Consider the following 7,348-nt stretch of genomic DNA (forward strand, 5'->3'; position numbering starts at 1 on the left):
CTGGAAGTGCACCTTAGCCAGCTACAACTCCAATTTCCTGACTGCTCTACTTCTGTATGATTCTGTTCAAGAGAAACCAGAGGAAGGAGAAGAGTGGCTACCTAAAACAGAAATTTTGTGTGCCAGTTGTGTAGGTGTTGTTGTTGGGGTTTTTTTGGAGGTGAGAGAAGGTTTGTTGTTTTAAACTACAGAGAAACCATGATAAATTAAATTTAATTACGACAGCTGTGATTAATTCTTGATCACTGTGTACGCTCCAGAGTCATCTTGACAAAACTGCCATGTAAGTAAGGCTATGATTTATTCAACTAGGACAAAGTACCTTTCACAGGTAGAAAAGGAGTTTCAGAAAGTAGTAGAAAAATAAATTACTGGACTTTTATCTGTGTATCTCTATTTACCTACCTATCTCATCTGCCCCATTAAGCCCTGTTCCATACACTAAGAAACAACTCCTTACACAACTTTGAAATGTCATGTTAATGAATTTTCAGTATATATCAGATCCCATTTTCCTCCATAAGCATCAGCAATAACTCCTAGAGCCCCACCTTGATTCACATTCCTCCCTCTTCCAGTCTCTCCACCCGAACAATTCCAAAAGTGACATGCACTTTTTCTTACACCATTTAACTCCACGTTTATATAAAAACAATGCACTAATAAAAACAACACAACTTTTATGTGTTCAGTCCAAGGGTAAGATGCTGTACAGTTCTCATTTGCAACTGTATACTCTGGCAAATATGATAGCATAACTCATGCAAATTCTCTATCATCAATAAAATTGATTATATATATGTATATATGTATGCATGTGTGTACAGATTTTGTATTACTGTGTTCACAAAATAGAATCAATGTGACTTTGGTATTAAGATTTCATTTATGATGGAAAAGTCTGTCCACCTGGAGAAGACATTTCAGAGCCATCTAAAAAGAGAACTTCATCCATATTTTTCCCCAGCAGCTTAATGTGATCCATATTGTTCGTTCAGTCAAATGGCTCCGTAGCAAAGCCACAGCCCCCCTGATTTCCTCATCTGGCAATCCTCTAACAAACTGCACCTTATACCAGAGTCCTCCAGTAGCATCTTGATTCCTACCTTCCTATCCTACATTAGTGAATCATCTTTCTGGGTTTTTTTTCCTTCAGAAATTTCTACATATGGCCTGTGTTCGCCTGTCCTCCTTCCTGTGACTTTTTCCATCACCTCTCTCTCAAATCATTTTTCCCAAAAGAAACTTGTTTTCAACTTCTTGGCAAGAAGTTCAACTTCTTTTCTCTCCTTGGCAAGAAATTTCCTTTTTCAGTTTCTACTCGCATCCCTAAGTTTTCTATTTCTTTCATTTGAATCCATCAAATTACTGGATTTTGTCAAAACCACTCTTGCCTGATGTCAAGCTAGGAAGTTCAGTGGCCTCTCACAGAAACACTGGAGTTACAGTTCCCTCTCCAGCTGAAGTGAGGGGTCTGCAGCTCCCCATATGTATGCTGTAACCAAGGCCTTCCCACACATAAAGCTGTGGACCCGAGCTGTCCATTGAATCACCTATAAATCAATGCTCCCTTCAAACTGCCTCCCCAAACCCCTCTGCTAAATCAGTAAGAAGAGTAATAATGATAATGATGACAATGATGATCATAATCTTATCTCTACAAAAACTCCAAGTGAGCCCTTTTTTAATACTGAACCTTAGAAGCTAGGGAGGGCAAAAGAGAACAATTTTGCTGAAGCAAAGAAAACATATGGTGTAATAATTAACTTATTAATTATTACAGACGGAAAAAAAATTGCACTGGTCCTGTCCTTCAGCCATTAAATGTCACTGGAACTCCCAAACCTTTGGCACAGTATTTACACGTAACAAAAACACTAAGTAAGTGAAAAGCCACTAGCATGTCTTCTGGCAACGGACTAAATGTATTTTCTTCACTGCTTTCCCTAACTTCAAACATCCTGCATTCAGCCTCCCTGCTGCTGTCTAGACACAGCTCTGCTTTTGACATCCACCCTGAGGTGAGTCTGCAGCCTGAAACCACAGTAGCACATCCTCAGCTCTCTCATACATGCTATGCATTGAAGGGCTCACTGGAGGCTGCATTTCCCCTTCTAAAGAATCCAGGCTCCCTGCTTAATGCACTTCCAGCTAATGAAGATGTTACCAGGTGATAAATTGTCCACACCTGGTGAGCTAACACAATGCTTGTTCTCCAAAACCACTGGCCTATGGAATTGCACAATGCCCATTGTGTAAGAAGGAGAACTGGAAGTTCACCAGCCCAGTGCCCTGCCAGCTCAGCCAGGTCACCTGGAACAGTGGGGTCTATGACCACCAGGGACCACCAGAGCAACCCCCAGGACAGAAGAAAGCATGCATAAAGGGATGGGGAAATATGTTAATGATTCTGGGGAAATGATTATCATATGTATGTTTATTTTGGGACAATCAATCAGTATGTGTGTAAAACCGAGTATAAAACCAGAAATGTTCCTGTATTCAGCATATATGGATCTTGGAGGAGCTATGCCTCTGTGCATCCACCCAAATAAAGAATGCCTGCTTCTTAACTACATTTGTGTTAAGGAGTTTTTTATTTTACCAAATTTTTGGTAACAAAGATAAAACTTATAGGATCAGTTTGGGAGGAATTGAGTGAAGCACCTTCATTTTGAAAACTCACTTAAAACCCTTGTCATCTCCATTAACAATTATCGCCCTCCCAACATATTCAAACTTATTTGGATTTATTTGGTTAAAAAACGATGAGGAAGGAGTGATGAGTGGGAAGAACAAGGAGAGACATTTGAGATTCCAGAAGTGTGTCCACCTATGAACAAGTATGATTGTCATAGCACACACCAAAACAGTGAGTGGATGTTAAACACCCTTACAGTCAAACTCTGAGAAGAATTTCTAAACAAAATTCTGAAGTATGAAACAAACTGTTATTTTCCCTCTTGATTTTGGTCAATAGGCTTTGTGCCCCTTATACTCTCACAAATCCAAAAATCCAAAAACAAGAAAAACGTGGATGCCAAGCAAACTTAACAACTCTGGAATGTTATTCATTCTTCTGGGGGCAGGAGAGAAATTTTCTTAAAAGAAACATTACTTGGGAATCCCAGTTTTGGCACTGAAATTGACAAACACCCTGGAATGGAAGGAATCCAGCCCTCCTCTCCTTTTAGCCTGTCCTTTATTTAATAGGTAGCACAGGTAGAAGGGGGTTAGGGGAAAAGAGAGAGTGGAGAACTCACCTGTTACCACTATATACCTTGAATATTCCCCCAATAGCAGCCTTATCACTGTTTTGCACCAGAAAGTGCACAAACACGGTGTTAAGTACTTTCTTACGTTCACAAATGCTGCTAATACTATGTAGCACTTCACTAAGAAACAGCAAGTTTTCTCACATTTAAATCCATTCATCTTCTTTTCATCTTTGTTAGTGCTTCCTCATCACTCATGCTGCCTTTAGATAAATGGTTGTCAGAAAAGCAAAATTAGATCAACCAGCAACTGTCAGATGATACACACATATTTTAGCAGTTTAAAGCTCACTGCTTTTGTCTTTAGCCAAAGAGGACCTGGGTTTGCAATGGCTATTTTCTCTCCCTATCTCTTTCTCTCACTTAACCCAATAAATTATTTCTCAATTCTGTCCCACTTTTCTTCCCAGAGTTATTAAAATGACCTGTTTAATTCCTTCTTCTTTTACAACCTTAATTACACTTGTTTTTCTTATGGCTTTTGGGCAGCATCCTTTCTAAGCTGCTCTGCAAACTACCAATTTCTCTTTGCCCAAGCTTTCTCTTTCGAATTTGCCTCCTGGAAAACCTAAGTGAGATTCAGCAGGAAGCCTTTCACCATACATACTTATGAAAGAATGAATTTAAAATAAGGACTTCATGCATGATGCAATGTCTTACTGAGTTACTACCATATCACATCATCTTCCTTCATCCTATATCTCTTACTATTCCCTTGGAATTGGTTGTGACAGATTTAATTTTCTTCATAGCAGCATGTATGGTGCTATGTTTTGGATTTCTAACCAACCAGCACAGACAGCAGACCCATTTCAGGCGGTGCTACTGCAGTGTCAAGCAAGGCCTTTTCTGACACCACCCCACTCCAAGTAGGCTGGGAGTGCACAGGAAGCTGGGAGGGGACACAGCTGGGGCAGCTGTTAACTTGTGTTATGGTAACCCACAATGCTTGTATTTTTGGATAAGTATATTACTAAGTATTTTAGTAAACTGCAACCAAACTGAAGAGATACTATAGTGGAATTAAACTACTTAAATGTGCTGTAACAGATTCCTAAGAACTGAAACTTCCAAGGCCAAGGAGGCCCATTTAACTTGCAAGTTTTTGCAATCTGTTGCACTGATGCCAAGAAGGAAAGGATGAGCACTATTTCGTACCTTCCTTATGATTTCCTGTGTGACTCTCAATTGCAAAATGCTCTCTTGGCTCCTACCTGGAGCCTACCTGGGGATTTGTTTTCCTGAAGATCATCTCAGTGAGAGCATCTCTTGCTGGAGACCTGGATTAGGCTTTTTGTGTAGCCTCATAGCCCCAAGGACAATTGTAACACCTTGTGAAGTTTCCTCAGACCATCAGTTCTATACAGCAGTCTCAACTTTCACTGTAACTTTCATTCTTCTTCCTTTCCCTGCACTACAGTTTCAGCATGCAGGTCCACAGAAGGGCTTGTCTCTAACCAATCTTTACCTGTCCTTGATTTTAAAGCAGCAGGGGAAACCTCAGCCAGGATGCAGATGCCTGTATTAACATAGAGAAACATATTCATATCCTATATGAATATGTTTCTGTATAGAAACATATTCACAGAATCATTCAGTGGTTGGGACTGAACATTAAATGTCACATAGTTCAAATCCCCCTGCCATGGATATGGACAAATTTCACTAAACCAGGTTGCTCAGAGCTCTTTCCATCTTGGCCTTACACACTTGCAGGGGTGGGGCATCCACAGCTTCTCTGGGCAACTTGTTTTACTGCCTCACCACCCGGCCAATAAAGAACTCTATCCTAGCATGTAATCTCAACTCACTGTCTTTCAGTTTAAATACACGTTTGACATGTTGCCAGCACAATCACATCTTGAATGATTGCTCTACAGCTTGAGGAGGGACAGCAGGCAGGATGTGCCCTGATGGACTTTGCTGGAGTATCTGTCCTGAAAACAAACTAAAGAAAGACAGACAGACAGACTGACTGACTGACTGAGACAGCCCCCCCTGTGGAAACAGACTTTGTATGAGAGGCACTCAAGCAATGACATATGTCACAGTGTCTCAGGAAAAGAAGGGAATTACGAGTTCTATCCTCTGACCCAAACAGTTCTCACATGAAGTAAAACAGCACCTCACTTGGGAATGGCATGGCTATTTGAACTGTGAAAGATCTTTGCTGTTCTGACACATATCAGCAGAGCAAATTATTGCAATGACTATTTCAAATGCACCATCCATTTCGATTTTGCTTCACTCTTCTGCAGACTGCTTGGTCAAACTTGTTCAGATGGGCCTTTAGAGGGCAAGACATGGGTACCACACACTCTGGCTACACAAGTCAGGATTCTCAGGTGCACACCGAGAGTGCCGATCACACAGGTATCCTACCATGCACACAGGTCATGCAGTTACCCAGCACACATCCCAGCCTGTGACCTTCAACTCATGTCCCACAGCAACTCTGCTGGCCAAGTCCTAGTAACCTTATGAGAAGAAGGTCTATGGATTTACCTGTGAAAGCTAACAAAAAACAAGGAGACTACAGAGAGGTGTTTATCCAAGCAGCTCACAGCTGTCGTTACAGGCCTTTGTTTATATGCAGCTTTGGTAACAAGCTTATAGTCCTGTTCAGAAAGAATCTCACGAGGGCCTTGCTCCACTCTTCCAGCAGCTCTTCTGGCTGTTGCAGAGCAGAGCCAGCACAGAAAGGGACATCCGAAGTCTGTGTGTGCTGCTGAGTCTCAGAAGAGCCCAGCTGGGCAGCAAAGCAGTGCAATATGTCACAAGTGTGCCTGTCAGTCTGCCTCATGGGATGGATGCTGGATCAACTCCAACATCCCTAGGATTCCAGCCATGGGCATATTTGCTCTGTGCAAAGAGATGATGTCTTGACCTGTGGTTGCTCCCAGGTCAGACTGCACTCCCACTGTGCCACAAGACCAAAATCAGCACAAAAGAGATCTGGCTGTCAAGCGACCATTGCAGAGTAACTATTTTTGTGTTTTTGCCCATGAAAGCACTGAGTATTTTGGGGTAACCACTGAACACCAAAAATTGCAAGGATAGATCATTTCCCTCAATGGAAGAAAACTTATGATTCGCTATGGTAATTTTTAACAGCAAATAAAATAGTACTTTTTGTGAAATTAATTGTTCACCTTTAGTCAGGTTTTGGCAGTACTTGGTTGCTTTCCTTGCTCCTCCTAAAACTTATGAATAGCCTGTGCAGAAGTTGAGAAATACATTTTCTGCAAGCTAAGTTCTGGGTTTTTTTAACAGTTATAAGCAGACAATTCCTTGCGTATGCCCTGCATTTGCTGTAATTCTGTATCAAGGAGTTTTATGAGGTTACCCTTAGAACTTTAGCAAGTTCTCATTTGACTATCATAGGCCAAAGTAAAACTCAGGACTAATTTTAGAATTTATTGGAATGTGCTGCTAGAAAGTAAAGGTCAAATGTGCTCACGGGAAAGCAGGACCAATTTGAATTTTTGGCTTGAACCTGTTCCTCCTTGCAACATATGACACTTTCCTCCACCTACCTGTGTCAAGCAGAAAGAATCACAGCAGCAACACCTGTTTAAGAGGAGGAATTCTGTATGCACTTGTAACGTAAAATTCTCCCTTTTCCTCACAGTATCTTCAAAACAGTGGTGTCCAGGGAGAAGAGGGGAACATAGGGACAAAGTACGTGTTCTGTCTGTGCTGCTGATACCACAGACAGCATTGTCTACTAGTATGAGATACTTACTTTTTAACAAAAAAAATGCTTTTTCAGCAGTACTTACTGCCCCTGCCCCAGCAGGAGAACTAGCTGCTCTGTTCCAGGTCTGTGGAGGCAAATGATAATGCCCACTCACGGTACTGAAATATTATCCTTTCTGCCCTTCTGTTTGTTTAGAAGAATCCATCTTGCAGTTCTAACAGAGGCCTGGATTTAGGAAAAATGGCCTTCAGTGATTCATTTACACATGCCAGTATCCTTAAGAACACCGCTTAAAAGGCAGGCCCTATGGATTCGGAGAATGGCAAATTAGTTGCCTATCTTTTGCATCTGATGGATGACTCAAGATGACCTT

The sequence above is a fragment of the Prinia subflava genome, chromosome Z (assembly GCF_021018805.1).
Source record: "Prinia subflava isolate CZ2003 ecotype Zambia chromosome Z, Cam_Psub_1.2, whole genome shotgun sequence".
Taxonomy (NCBI): Eukaryota; Metazoa; Chordata; class Aves; order Passeriformes; family Cisticolidae; genus Prinia; species Prinia subflava.